The 14,375-nt window shown below is 46.9% G+C and overlaps 1 protein-coding gene and 1 long non-coding RNA gene across 12 annotated transcripts in view; one reads left to right on the top strand and one right to left on the bottom strand.

The window, feature by feature from the left end:
* PTPRN2 (protein tyrosine phosphatase receptor type N2) overlaps positions 1-14,375 on the top strand; it is a 1,035,582-nt gene that overhangs the window by 135,963 nt on the left and 885,244 nt on the right. The window lies entirely within an intron of this gene.
* LOC129060544 (uncharacterized) lies at positions 5,761-13,651 on the bottom strand. The gene is made up of 4 exons (XR_008527361.2): positions 12,209-13,651; positions 11,727-11,791; positions 6,761-6,860; positions 5,761-5,960 (listed from the first exon to the last, which is right to left on the bottom strand). It is a non-coding gene; the product is annotated as an uncharacterized LOC129060544 (long non-coding RNA).

Here is a 14,375-nt window from a genome sequence, read left to right as displayed (position 1 = left end):
GGTTTTTGGTGCCTGCACTCAGGGACTGCGCCGCCTGCGATGGAGGCTGCTGTGCAGTGAAGAGTGTGGTGGAAGTCCCCTGCCTGGGTTGCAGACGGGAGGACTTAATTAGGGAAGGGCTCCAGGGTGAGGACAGTCAGGACAGAGGTGAGCAGGTGGGGACACTTGGCTCTTCTTTGGTGGTGAGAACAAGCTCAGGGCTGAGTCAGCCACACAAGGCTTCAGGCTGTGGAGATGAGGAAGGGCTGGCCAGCCTTGGGGACAGGGCAGTGGGGCTGAGGGCCTGTGTCCCCCAAGGCCTGCCCCCTCTGGAGACAAAGCCCTGAGGCTGGGGGATGCCTGGGAGGAAGCTCTTGCCCAGTGAGGGTGAAGGGCACCCAGCTCTCCCTAGCCCTCCTGGCCAAGCCCAGCTCAGGCCCTTTCGGGGAGAAGTCATGGTGGCAGGTCTCACGATCCACACGCTGTGGTGGGCATGCTGCTGTGCAGAGGGCTGTGGTCTGGCATGTTGCCCCCCGGGTGTGGCTGCATTTTCAAGAGGATGCAGGGGGAGAATTGTTGATGAAAGAGTGGGCCCTGAGCAATGAACTTGGGGTGTAAGCTGCACAGCAGTGAGGGGACACTGGGGGCTTTCTTGGGATCCCAAAAATGGCAGTAGGAGAGGACCTGGCTTCTGTGCACGTGACGCAGGCCCTATGGGTCTTGGGGTCTGTGAGGAGCACTGAGGATGAGGAAAGGGAGACAGGCTGGGGCCATCTCGGTTGGATTCTACAGGAAGGGCCATAGCCAGGTTTCCTGAGACGTTCTTCTGGCGAGCAGCTGCACGGTCTGAGGCTGTCACTTGCTTTTCATTTTAGGCTCACCCTGGGTCTAGGTGGGTCTTGGTGCTGTGTCTAAGCTGCTCTAACAGGGTTTTGGCCTGGGACTTTGAGGCTGGGCCTCTTCTCACACAGGTGGTAGAGAGATTTCTGCCCCCAGCCGGGAGGGCAGCGTCAGGTTTATCAAACTGACGTTTGCAGCAGGTGTGGCAATTTTGAGTGAAGTCAAATCAGGTTTTCAGGGAGAAACAAACACTGGCCGTGAGTGGGAACTTGGGGGCCCAGTGGGGCTGCAACAGGGGAGGAGGCGGCTGGGCGCTGGGGCTCACGGCCGGCTGGGGCTCACCTCAGCTTCCCAAGCACAGTCTGTGACGGCACCGGTGTGGCCCGGCCTCTCCAGGACCTGTTAGGAGGTGACAGTGGACAGGCCTGTGAACATTCCGCTCTTGCTGGAGCTAGGCGAGGCTGCCAGAGGGGTGCTGGGCTGCAGCATCCCTGGGGCAGGTGCCTGTCTTCCTGCCTGTTGGAGGGGTGGGTGGCAGTGCCCACAGGCCCTCTCCCTTCTCTAGCACCTCTCCGTGCAGTGGGAGAGGGCAGGACCCTGAACAGGGCCATCCTGAGAGGAGGAGAAGGTGCTGCTGGAATGACACCCAGAGACGGGTGTGAGCCTGGACACCCAGGACTCGGGGTAGGGTGCCACATGGGAGCAGCTCTGCCCCTGGCCGTCCCAGGCAGCCCTGTTGCTGGTGGCCAACAGTCCACTCTGACCCCGTCACCCGGGCAAGGACCCCCAGAGCCTCACGTGGTAGAGGAAGCTCCTGTGTGATTCACCTGCCGGCCGCAGGCCTTGGAACCCTCCCTGCTGAGTCTTACTTTTAGGAAGTGTCTCATGGGCACCCCTGGTAGGAGGAGGTGGCTCACCCAGGTGGGGACAAGCAGCTCGCATGCTTGGCAGGAAGATTTGCCCCACGCCGCTCCCCCATCAGGAAGATTTGCTCCACGCCGCTCCCCCTGTTGGGAGGAGTTGCCCCACACCGCTCCTCCTGCTTCCTCCCCCACTGAGGCATCCTGGTAGCCAGGGCAGCCCAGGATTCAACCTAAGAGCTGCACAGCATGACTGACCAGGCGGCGGGCAGCCCCCAACTCTTACAGACCCGTCAGTGGGAAAACAGTCTCGTCAATTCTCTGTTGATTCATTTTAGCCTTTATCCAGAAGTCAAGTTTGTCTGTTGATTTGATATAAACCTACCCTTGGATTTCCGGCAACTCAGGCAAGAGGTGGCAACTTCGGAGCCTTCTGTGCCTTCAGGCAGAAGTCATGCCTGGCGCTGCCCTGGAGCTGCAGGAGCCTCTGGGCTGAGCCACGGAAGATGGGCTTGGAGCATCCTCCGCAGCCTCCGCTCCTGCCTCTGCCCACAAAGACCCGCTCGCCCAGTGACCTGTGGCCACCTAGTGGGAACAAGATGTCTGCAATGTGCTTGTTGACCGCGTTAAGAGGCATTCTGGTTTAAAGGGAACAAAAAAGGTTTTTTATTTATTTATTTTTTTAATACTTATTTGTGTTCCTGAAAAGGCTTCTGTCTGCTTTAGTACCATCTTTCTAGGCCAAAGACTACACTCTAGATTTATAAATATTGCTTTTAACTCACTAATGTGCTCATTTGCTTGGAGGCCCTGTCCTCCTCTTGTCGTCCATAAGGCAAGAATGGTGGCAGGAGATAAACTCTGTTTTAACTTCTCCAAAAATGGAAACGTGTCATTTTATTTTCTGACAAAAAAGGAAACATACATTCCCTTCCGTGTCTTTTTCATACGCATGTTTCCTGTAACTAGAATTAAAGCACACAGGAGAAAAGGAAGCAGGCGGAACACTGCATGGCTGGGTGGTGCAGAAAGGTACAAGCCACAAAATCAGAATCACCTCCTTAGGATCCTAAAGCCCCAAAATAATCATGGTGAAGAACATTCAGGTAAATGTCTGTTTAGATACTTTTCTGGGCACACACATAACAAAAATGGAATCCTGTAGTTCTGCAAATTTTTCTTATCACTTACCAAATCTCTTACTCCTGAATGCTGAGTGGGCTTCCACTGTTGAATACTGATATGTAGCATCCATGGCATGCAGGTGCCATTATCTAGTGAACCAACCCTCTAGTGGAGAAAATGTAGGTTGCAATGTTTCTTCATCATGCAGATGATAACCATGAATAGGTAACTGGTCACTTTCAGCTCTCGTACGTTTGCACATAGAGAATGCCATGCATTTCAGGGTTCTCAGGCTCAGCTTCTTTACACATTGTATGATGACATTCTCAGCTCATCTTTGCTCTCAGATTTTTAACCATGTCAGGATCAGAGAATGATTTCCTTGCTGCCACCACCACCACTGCCATGACCATTAATATCACCATCACCACCACCACCACTGCCACCACCATCACTATCACCATCACTATCACCATCACCACCACTGATCACCATCACCACCACCACCATCACCATCACTATCACCACCACTGCCACCGCCACCACTGCTATCACCATCACTATCACCACCACTGCCATCACCATCACTATCACCACCACCGCCACTGCCACTATCATCACCGTCACTATCACCATCACCACCACTGCCATCACCATCGCTATCACCACCACCGTCACTGCCATCACCATCACTATCACTATCACCACCACTGCAACTATCATCACCGTCACTATCACCATCACCACCACTGCCATCACCATCACTATCACTATCACCACCACCACCACTGCCATCACCATCACTATCACCATCGCCACCACTGCTATCACCATCACTATCACCACCACCACCACTGCCACTATCACCATCACCACCACTGCTATCACTGTAACTATCACCATCACCACCACTGCCATCACCATCACTATCACCATCGCCACCACCGCCACCATTGCCATCATCATCACTATCACCATCACCACAACTACCACCACTGATCACCATCACTATCACCATCACCACCACCATCACTATCACCACTGCCATCACTGCCATCATCATATCACCATTACCACCACTGCCACCACCATCACTATCACCATCACCATCACTGCCATGACCATCACTGTCACCATCACCACTACCACCACTGATCACCATCACTATCACCATCACCACCACCACCGCCATCACCATCACTGTCACCATCACCACCACTGATCACCATCACTATCACCATCACCACCACCACCACTGATCACCATCACTATCACCACCACTGCCACCATTGCCATCACCATCACTGTCACCATCACCACCACTGATCACCATCACTATCACTATCACCACCACTGCCATCACTATCACTATCACCACCACCATCACCACCGCCACCACTGCTATCACCATCACTATCACTATCACCATCACCTCCACCACCACTGATCACCATCACCATCACCACCACCACCACTGCCACCACTGCTATCACCATCACTATCACCATCACCACCACTGCCATCACCACTATCACCATCACCACCACTGCTATCACCATCACTATCACCACCACCATCACTATCACCCCCATCACTACCACCATCACTACTACCACCGTCACCACCACCACCACTACCACCACCCCCATCACTGTCATCACCATCATCACCACCACCATCACCACTATCACTACCATCATCATCACCGTCACCACCACCATCTTCACCACCAGTCATTACCACCACCACCATCACCAATACCATCACCAATACCACCACCCCCACCACCACCCCTGTCACTGCCATCACCACCGCCACCACTACCACCCCCATCACCACTACCACCATCACCATCATCACCACCACCATCACCACTTTCACTACCATCACTACCACCACCATCACCACTGTCATCATCACCACCACCTTCACCACCACTACTATCCACCCCATCACCATCACCACCACCACCACCCTGTCACTACCATCGCTACCACCATCACTACTGCCACCATCATCACCACGACCACCCCATCATCAGTATTACCACCATCACCACCACCATTGGTTACCACTATCATTATCACCACCACCGCTGCCACTGCCACCACCACCACCATTACATCACCACCACCACTACCATCACCACTGTCACCCCTGTTACCATCACCACATCATCACCACCACCACTGCTGTCACTATCACCACCACCATTACCATCACCATCACTGTTGTTGAGGAAGTCTGCCTGAAGCTGTGCTAGAACCCTACTGCACCAGTCCTGAGATACCACAGCCACCACAGCCTCTGATTTGAGGCCCGAATGGAATGGACAATCCATCTAGCTTTTGGGAGCTGGACCTGGAGCATTTGGTATCTGAATGTCAAGTCTTTGGAGGGTGTGTTCGAGGTGACGACTTTGCCTACAAGAAGGCAGCTTTGAGCATGAGTCTCCACCTTTATGGGCTGTGGCCACACACCATCTGTTGTTGCAACTGAGTTTGGGAAAAATGTCCACTCAGAAATGAGGACTCATTAGGGTGAGAGGCCAGGAGGTTGTCAGGACCCAGTAAGACTCATGTGAGGATAGGGAAATGAAGATATTTTCTAAGTGATTTAGTACAGTGTGATAGGAAATGCAGATGCCTCAACATGATGTCACAGAACCCCAAACCAATGCCTCCCTGGGTTTCTCATCAATAAATCAGTCGGCCCCAGGACTCAATATTTCCACATTGCAAAATTATTTCCAAAAGATCTAGCTTCCTTGTGGGCACTATGAGGTGCAACCCGTAAATAGGCCTGGAGCTCCACAGACTGGGCCATCCTGTTGGTCGTTCAGAGACTTGTCTTACAATCAGTACAAATTGATTTCCATATCTTTACTATCTATGTCTATGGAAGATGCATTTAATATGCAATCTTTATATTAATACACACCATGACTTGATATTTGAAATAATTAGAGATGGTCATGAACTGGGGTTGGGAAGCTTTATCTGTAAAGGACCAAATGATAAATATCTTGGCTTTGAAAGCCACAAAGGTTACTGTTTCCTCCTCCTCATCTTACTCCTCCTCCTCTTCTTCTCTTCCTTCTCCTTTCTTCTCTCTTCCCCACTTCTTCTCTGTCTCTTTCTCCTTTTTCCTACAACCCTTAAAAAATATAAAAACCATTCTTAGCTCAAAGGCCTGTGAGCACAAAATATCTGAGACAGGTCTCAGTCAATTTAGAAAGTATTTTGGCAAAGTGACGGATGCGCCCAGGAAGCCTCAGGAAGTCCTGAGACTTGTGCCTGAGGTGGTCGGGGGCTGAGACATGCTCATGAGGTGGATGGGGGCCTGAGGCATATGTCCAAGGTGGTCGGGGGCACAGTTTGCTTTTATACATTTTAGGGAGACATGAGACGTCAATCAATATGTGTAAGTCGTACTTTGGTTCAGTCCAGTAAGGCGGGATGACTGGAAGTGGCGGCTTCCAGGTTAGAAGTAGATAAGAGACAGAAGTTTGCATTCTTTTGAGTCCTTGACCAGCCTTCCAGTGAATACACAATTGAGCTTGGCTCAGTGAATCTGCATTTTTACATAACAATAGGGGAGGGGGAGCAATGAGATGCATTTGTCTCAGGGGAGCCTCAGAGGGGTGACTTTGAACAGAATGGGAGGCAGGTTTGCCCTGAGCAGTTCCCAGCTTGACTTTTCCCTTTAGCCTGGAGATTTTGGAGTCCCAAGGTTTGTTTTCCTTTCCCAGGCCCTATATAAAAAGACAGGTGGGGTACGTCCTGGGGCTCTGGTTTGCTGACCCCTGGTCAGAGTGTCTCTGAGGAAGTCGCTATCAGTGGAAGTGTCCCTAACCCTATATGCTAATCAGCTGGGCATCAGCCTAAAGTGTATTTTCACACAGCACGATTCATCGTTAGCAAATTCCAGGAAAATCAGCAACGATCACAACTGACCTTCTCTTGGCTGTGATGATCTCTTTGCATCGGATCAGATTTCCAGTGCAGAACAACTGGAAGTGCTGGGTAAAATCCACAGAACGCCTGCTTTGGGGAGCTGCGGAGGCAACCGGGATTTGAGAGGCCAAGAGCCTGTTAATTAGCCTGTTTTGATGATTCCACAATGTATATATGTGTTGAAACATCACACTGCATCCCATAAATATGTACAATTATTTGTCAATTAAAAATAAAATAAAACTTTTTCTTTTTTTCTTTTTTTTTTTTTTTTTTGAGATGGAGTCTCACTCTGTTGCCCAGGTTGGAGTGCAGTGGCACTGCAACTTCTGCTTCCCAGGTTCAAGCAGTTCTCCTGCCTCAGCCTCCCAGTAGCTGGGATTACAGGCGCCCGCCACCACACCTGGCTAATTTTTGTATTTTTAGTCGAGACGGGGTTTCACCGTGTTGGCCAGGCTGGTCTCGAATTCCCGACCTCAGGTGATCCGCCCACCTCAGCCTCCCAAAGTGCTGGGATTACAGGTGTGAGCCACAGCCCCTGGCCAAAAAAACTTAAAAAAGACCCATCGGAGGGGCACTGTTAGGGAGCCCACTCCCTGCGGGCTGCCTGTCTCCTGGGGGCATTTGTGATTCCTGTCTAAAGAGGCTGAGAAACCAGGCAAGGTCTGTGGAGAAGAGGCAGTGAAACCCGCAGAGCACTTGGCAACCTCATAAGGTCAGCAACACACAGATAAATGTTTGCATTGCAAAGGTTACCAGGCCCTGAGGAGACTGGATCCCAAAGAGAAAGCAGGTACAGAGGCAATCAGCACCTGTGGCTTTCACCTCTGACACATTTGCCAAATTCTTGAGTTGAATAAGAGGCTGATGAGAAAGCTATGGAAAAGCAGAGCAGGATTTCTGGCAGTCTCATAATGCTGAAGAGATAAAACTGGAATTCAGGAACTTCTAAGAAAGAGGGGCCATCGCACACACCCCAGGTCCCAGCCCCAGATGGGTCATGCCATAGGTGTGAGGATAAACCCCAGGTGACTGAGCCTTCCAAGAATGACAGGTCTGTCTTCTTGTCTCCGGCCTCCCTTGAGTTAAGGGGATCTACCCTTAATCTGGCTGTCTACTGAGGAGGAAGGTAAGAAGATATAGACTCATTCAGAGTCTCTGCAGTTTCATATGTAATTCTGAATTTCAGTTGTCAAGAATCAAGACCAAGACACAAAAACAGATGACAACAGTATACCCACAGATAGTTATTATACTTGTCTCAGTCAAATTTTAAAATAACTGTGATTGATATGTTCAAGAAAATAAAGGGTAAGTGGAAAATTTCACCAGAAAAATTGATTCTGTAAACAAAGTAATCAAATGGAAATTCTAGACCTGAATCTAATAACTCAATAGATGGGCATCACAAAACATTAGGCATGAAGGAAGAGCAGATGAGTGAGCTGGGAGAAGGTCCATGGGAAATAACCAGGCAGAGTAACAGAGCGAAACTGAGAGAAAGTACAGGACGGAGTGTATGAGGCAGAGGAGATCTGTTGGAAAGGTCTATACATGTAGGTGGAGTCCCAGAAGAGGAGAAGGAAAACAGCTTAGAAGCAATGTTTGAGGCGATGAGAGCTATGATTTTTTTCAAACCTGAAGAAAGACACCAAAGCTTGGATTTTAAAAAATCTATTATATAGCTATTTTAAAGATAAACAACAGTTGAATATTGGCAGTTTTGTGCAGTTAGTTCAACCTCACAGAATGAACACAAAGAAAACCCTGCCTCTGAACATCACTCTAAAATTAGTAAAAACCAAAGTTTAAGAGACAATCTGGAAAGCAAGTAGAGAAAAATCATAGGAAATTAATCTCTATTGATGAATTGTTTCACCAGAAACCATGGAGACCAGAAGTGTGATGAACCTCGCATGTGATGGAAGAAAACACCCCATCAACTCAAGTTCTGTACTCCCTGGAAATGTTTCTCAGGTATAAAGATGAAATCAAGACATGTCCAGACAGATAGAACTCGAGAGACTCCATCAACAGATGACTCTTAGGAAAAGACAGACAGAACTCGAGAGACTCCATCAACAGATGACTCTTAGGAAAAGACAGACAGAACTCGAGAGACTCCATCAACAGATGACTCTTAGGAAAAGACAGAACTCGAGAGACTCCATCAACAGATGACTCTTAGGAAAAGACAGAACTCGAGAGACTCCATCAACAGATGACTCTTAGGAAAAGACTGCAGGGGCTTCTGGCAGGAGGAAAGTAAACCCACGTGGAAACCAGGAAACAAGGCAGGCAGGGATAGCAGTGGGAAGTATCAGTGGGTTGGTAAATCAACAGGAATATTGGTGGCACAGAAGGTAAAGGAGTTAGTGTTCTCAGGTTTCGGCAGTATCCAGGATGCGATAATGTGTGTTACACTAATAAGTCAGGGATCCATGTTCTTTTTTGTGGAAAGAACATATAACATGAGATCTACCCTCTTAACCTTTTAAGTGCATGGCACAGTATTGTTGATGACAGCCATGATCTGTACCACAGATCTCTAGCACTCGTGCATCCTGCAGAACTAAAACTTGATACCCATTGATTAGCAACACCCCACCCTGCCCAGACCCAGCCCCTGGAAACCACCATTCTTCTCTCTGGGTCTATGAATTGGACTATTTTAGATGCCTCGTCTAAGTGAAATCATCAATGTTATCTTTTCTGTGCCTCAATTACTTCATTCAGCTCATGTCTTCCAGGTTCATCTATGCTGTCACTTACAGCAGGATTTTCTTCTTTTTTAAGGCTGAGTAATGTTTCATTGTCTAGATATACCACATGTAAAACGTCCATCCATCTGTTGATGGACATTTGGGTTGTGGCCACATCTTGGGTATTGCAAATAATGCCACGGTGAGTGTGGGAATGCAAGTATCTCTTTGGAGATCTTGATTTCGACTCTTTTAGGTAAAAACCCAGAGTGGGGTTGCTGGATCAAATAGTAGTTCTATTTTTAATTTTTTGAGGAACCTATATACTGTTTTCCATAAGGAACTTTTGCATTCCCAAAACAGTATACAGTCTTCACCAATACTCATCTTTTTTTTTCTGATAATAGGTATCCTAACAAGTGTGATATGATAGCTCATTGTAGTGTTGATTTAGATTTTGCTGGTGATTAGTGATGTCGAGCATTTTTGTTGTATACCTGTAGTCCATTTGTATTTCTTCTTGTGAGAAATGTCTGTTTAGGTCCTTTTGCCCGTTTAAAAAATCAGGTTATTTTGGTTTTGGTTATTGGGTTGTAGCAGTTCCTTATACATTTTGGACATTAACCTTTTAAAAAGTTATATGATTTGCAAGTATTTTATCCTATTCTGTAGATTGCCTTTTCACTGTTGATTGTTTCTTTTGCAGAAACTTTAGTTAGATGTAGTCTCCCTTGTCTGTTTCTGCTTTTGTTGCCTGAGCTATTGGTGTCATGTCCAAAAAATAATTGCTAAGACCAATGTCATGAAGGTTTTTTCTATATTTCCTTCTAGGAGGTTTACAGGTTCAGGTGTTATGTTTAAGGCATTAATCCATTTTTAGTTGATTTGTGTGTGTGTATGGTATAAGATGACAGTCCAATTTTGTTATTTGCATGTGGATATCCAGTTTTTCTGACACCATGTGGGATGTGATGTATGTTGCACCATAATAAGTCAAGGACCTGTGTTGTTATTTCTAGAATAACCACAAAAAGAATAGCTAACAAGCTAAGAAAGGGAATCAAAATAATTATAAAAATACTCGATCCAAAAGAAAGCAATAAAGAATAGATAAAAGGGAAAATAAAAAGATGAGACAAATTAAAAAAAAGATAAGATAGTAGATATAAATCCCAATATATTAGTAATTTCATTGTAAATAAATGAGATAAATATTCCAATCAAAAATTAAAGATTGTTGCTAAAAAACAAAACCACACTGCTTACAAGGGACCACCTTCAATGTTGAGATATAAAAGTTTGAAACGCTGGAAGAGAATACAATGAAAACACTAACCTAAAGAAAGCTGGTATATCTAAACTAATATACAAAGTAGATGTTAAGGCAGGAAGCATTTTTTGAGATAAAAAGGGCCATAATAAAAATAAGGGTTGGTCTATCAGGAACACACAGTAATTACAAATTTGATGCACCTGATATAATTTTCAAATATATAAAGCAAATATTGAGATAATTACAGGAAAGAATAATGCACATTTTTATGCATGTTTGTTTTTATTATTGGTATGTTTGTTCTATCATGTATTTAGAGAGATGTGCTAAAGGTCTGAAGAACAGGACTAACAATCTTGGTCTAACTGACACACTGCAACTATCAAAATAGAACCTGCATTCTTTTCAAGTGCACACAGCATACATATTGAAAATGACCATCTATTAGACAAAAATGTTTTGATCAGATAAACAAATCTTAACATATTGCTAAAGAATGAAATCATTCGGAGTATTTCTTTGGCCAAAGAAATTAAGCTAAAAACAAATGGAAAAAAAAATCCCTAGAAATATCTAAATGCTTGGAAATTAAGCAGTACTCTTTTAAATACCCCATTTGTCAAGGAAGAAATATCAATAGAAATCTGAAAATATTGTGAACTGAACTATAATAAAAATACAATATTAAACAATTTTGGGAATTTGGGGATCAAGTTAAAGCTATGGTTAGAAATAAATTATAACCTTAAATGCTTTTATTAGAAAAGAAGAAAAGGTGAAAATGACATATGTCTAAAGAATTTAGAAAAAGAACAGAAAATTGAAGTTAAAGAAATATAAGAATATAATAAAAAGAAGAGAAAAATAATGTAATAGAAAACAAATGTACAGTAGAGAGAATGAACAAAACCAATCATTGCTTCTTTAAAAGATGTGAATATACACTTCTGGCAAGGCTGATCAAGAAAAACAGAAGGAAGGACCAACTTACCAATGCCAGGAATGAAAAGTAGACATCGCTATCGATCCATATCATCAGCAGCTTTTGCCTGTAAACTTCAAAATAAAGTGGCAAATGTAGCTATGTATTTTTTTTACTCTGTGATCGAATAATAGCACTCCTAGATACACATATTCCCAACAGAAATGCAGACTGAGGTATGCAAAGGACATGTACAAGAATGTGCCTAGCAGCTCGGTTCATATCTGTGGAAGCTGAACATATCTGTCTTTTATGGTCTAGTAATCCCACTCCTATGAGTACATACCCAATAGAAATGCATCCTTAAATATACAAAAAGGCCTAAGAATGTTCGCAGCAGCTTGATTTATAACAGCTTACAACTGAAATAACTTACACGTCTATCCACAGGGGAATGTAGAAATAACTGTGGGATGTTCCATACAATTAAATACTATAGAGCAATAAAAAACCACCAGCTACTGTTGTACAGAGCAACACAGGTGACTCACAAATGGGATGTTGTGCAAAGAGCCGGATTCAGAAGAGCAGAGAGTGTGATTCTGTGGACCTACAGTTCAAACAGGCAAAGCTGACATTCAGCTTGGAATTTAGAATGATGGTGACTGAGAGGATGGGGGCGGGACTTGTGGGTTATGACTCTATGTCTGGGTGGGTGTGTTCATTCTGTAAACATTCATCAGGGTGCGGGGCCTCTTCCCGCTTCCTCATTCCTGTTTTCACTCCAGGTCAGTCACCAGGTGTTTCTATTGCAGCAGGAGTGTAAGCCGTTCTAGTGAGGGTGAGGTTGTCTTAAGCTCTGTTTTATGGGAGTTGCATCTGTTCTGAGCTGGCCTTGCCTCTCAGAAATCCCGGGCCAGGCTGCGTCTTCAGGCAGCACCAAGCTGTGTACTTCTCACTGGTGCACGCTTTGGAATGCATAATATCTCAATAAAAAGTTTGTAAAGTGATATTTCTAATAGCTGTTGTTTGTTTGCATAATACTTTAAACATATTTCAGGAGCTTCAAAACATATTATCTTTGCTGATAGTCTCAGAAAACCTTTGTAGGAGGCTGCAGGCATTTAAGTGATGTTTGCCTTCCCTGGTAGAGGTGGGGCCTGGGCCAGAGCTTGCACCCTCCCACTCCTGAACACTGTCCCAAGACGACACAGAGGTTAAATTTTCGTGAACAAAACGTTTGAAATCTGCTGTCTGAGCTCTGTGTTACAGGACTTTGTCGTTTGTAGTTAGCCCTAGCTTGAGAGGTTTGGATGCTTGTTCAAGGAACGAGCCTGGGATTCTGGAGCACCCCGGTGCTTTCGCCCTGGCTCAAGGCCACCCCGCTCCTCATGAGTCACTGTATGTGGTTCCCCTGAGGATCTGGGGAGCACCTGTGACGTCTCCCTGACCGTGTCGTGTTTCTCTTCTCCCTCACACGTCATTAAAGGTCCAGTGGGGACTCTGAGTCCTCCCCTCCCTGCCCTGGACAAGGCATCCCGTGAGTCAGCCAGAATATTCCGTGGTCCTGGCTGCAGTGGTTGGCTCAGGAGGGGTCATGTGACTAAAGTGGATCCTGTTAGAGTGGATTGGACTCTGAGGATGCTGGACAAGACTGCATTTCTGCTCAGTTGGGCAGGACAGCAGGTGGGCTTGTCACTGCTGGCACTTGAGGGCTGGTGTTGGTGTCCAGCAGGCAGGTCAGAGAGAGGGACGAGCAGGTCCTGGATAACATGATGGAGCACTCAGACACAGCTTCCCCTGGCACCAGCCTGTCCCTCGGGTGGGTGACTGTGAGCCAGTGTGTGCCCGGTGTGTGCCAGTGTGTCCTGGTGTGTGCCCAGTGCAAGCCAGTGTGAGCCAGTGTGAGCCAGTGTGAGCCAGTGTGAGCCAGTGTGTGCTCGATGTGAGCCAGTGTGCCTGGTGTGTGCCTGGTGTGAGCCCAGTGCAAGCCAGTGTGTGCCCAGTGTGAGGCAGTGTGTGCCTGGTGTGAGCCAGTGTGCCCCTGGTGTAAACCAGTGTGTGCCCAGTGTGAGCCCGGTGTGAGGCAGTGTGTGCCCAGTGTCAGCCAGTGTGAGCCCAGTGTGAGCCTGGTGTGAGGCAGTGTGTGCCCAGTGTCAGCCAGTGTGAGCCCAGTGTGAGCCTGGTGTGAGGCAGTGTGTACCCAGTGAAAGCCAGGGTTAGCCCACTGTGAGCCAGTGTGAGCCCAGTGTATACCCAGTGTAAGCCAGTGTGTACCCAGTGTGAGCCTGGTGTGAGGCAGTGTGTGCCTGGTGTGTGCCTGGGGCTCAGGCTGGCCGGGATCTTTGATCTGTCACTGAAAACATTCAGATAAGAATTTGGTTCTGATTTGCTTGGAATCACACAGTGATGAATTTGAACTTGCTTTCCTCGGTCCAAGCTGTTTGCATTTGTCATGTTCTGGGGTCTTGGGTGGTCCTCGTTAGCCAGCTCCACCAGGGGCTGATTGGAGTCAATCATGTCTGCTCTGGTTCCACGGCCAGACACAGCCAGGGTCAGATGGCCCCTACCTGGAGGTCTCTGTCCAGAGACCATTCTGAGAGTGTGGGGGGCTCTTCCCCCTTCCTCACTGCTGTTTTCACTCCAGGTCAGTCACCCGGTGTTTCTCTCATAGTGGGGGTGAGCTGGGTTCAAGCTGTCATGGGAGTTGCGTCCATG

This window comes from Pongo abelii, chromosome 6, assembly GCF_028885655.2.
Source record: "Pongo abelii isolate AG06213 chromosome 6, NHGRI_mPonAbe1-v2.0_pri, whole genome shotgun sequence".
NCBI classification, from domain to species: Eukaryota; Metazoa; Chordata; class Mammalia; order Primates; family Hominidae; genus Pongo; species Pongo abelii.
Note: the sequence above shows the minus strand (reverse complement) of the source record. Positions and strands in the feature narration are given on the sequence as shown.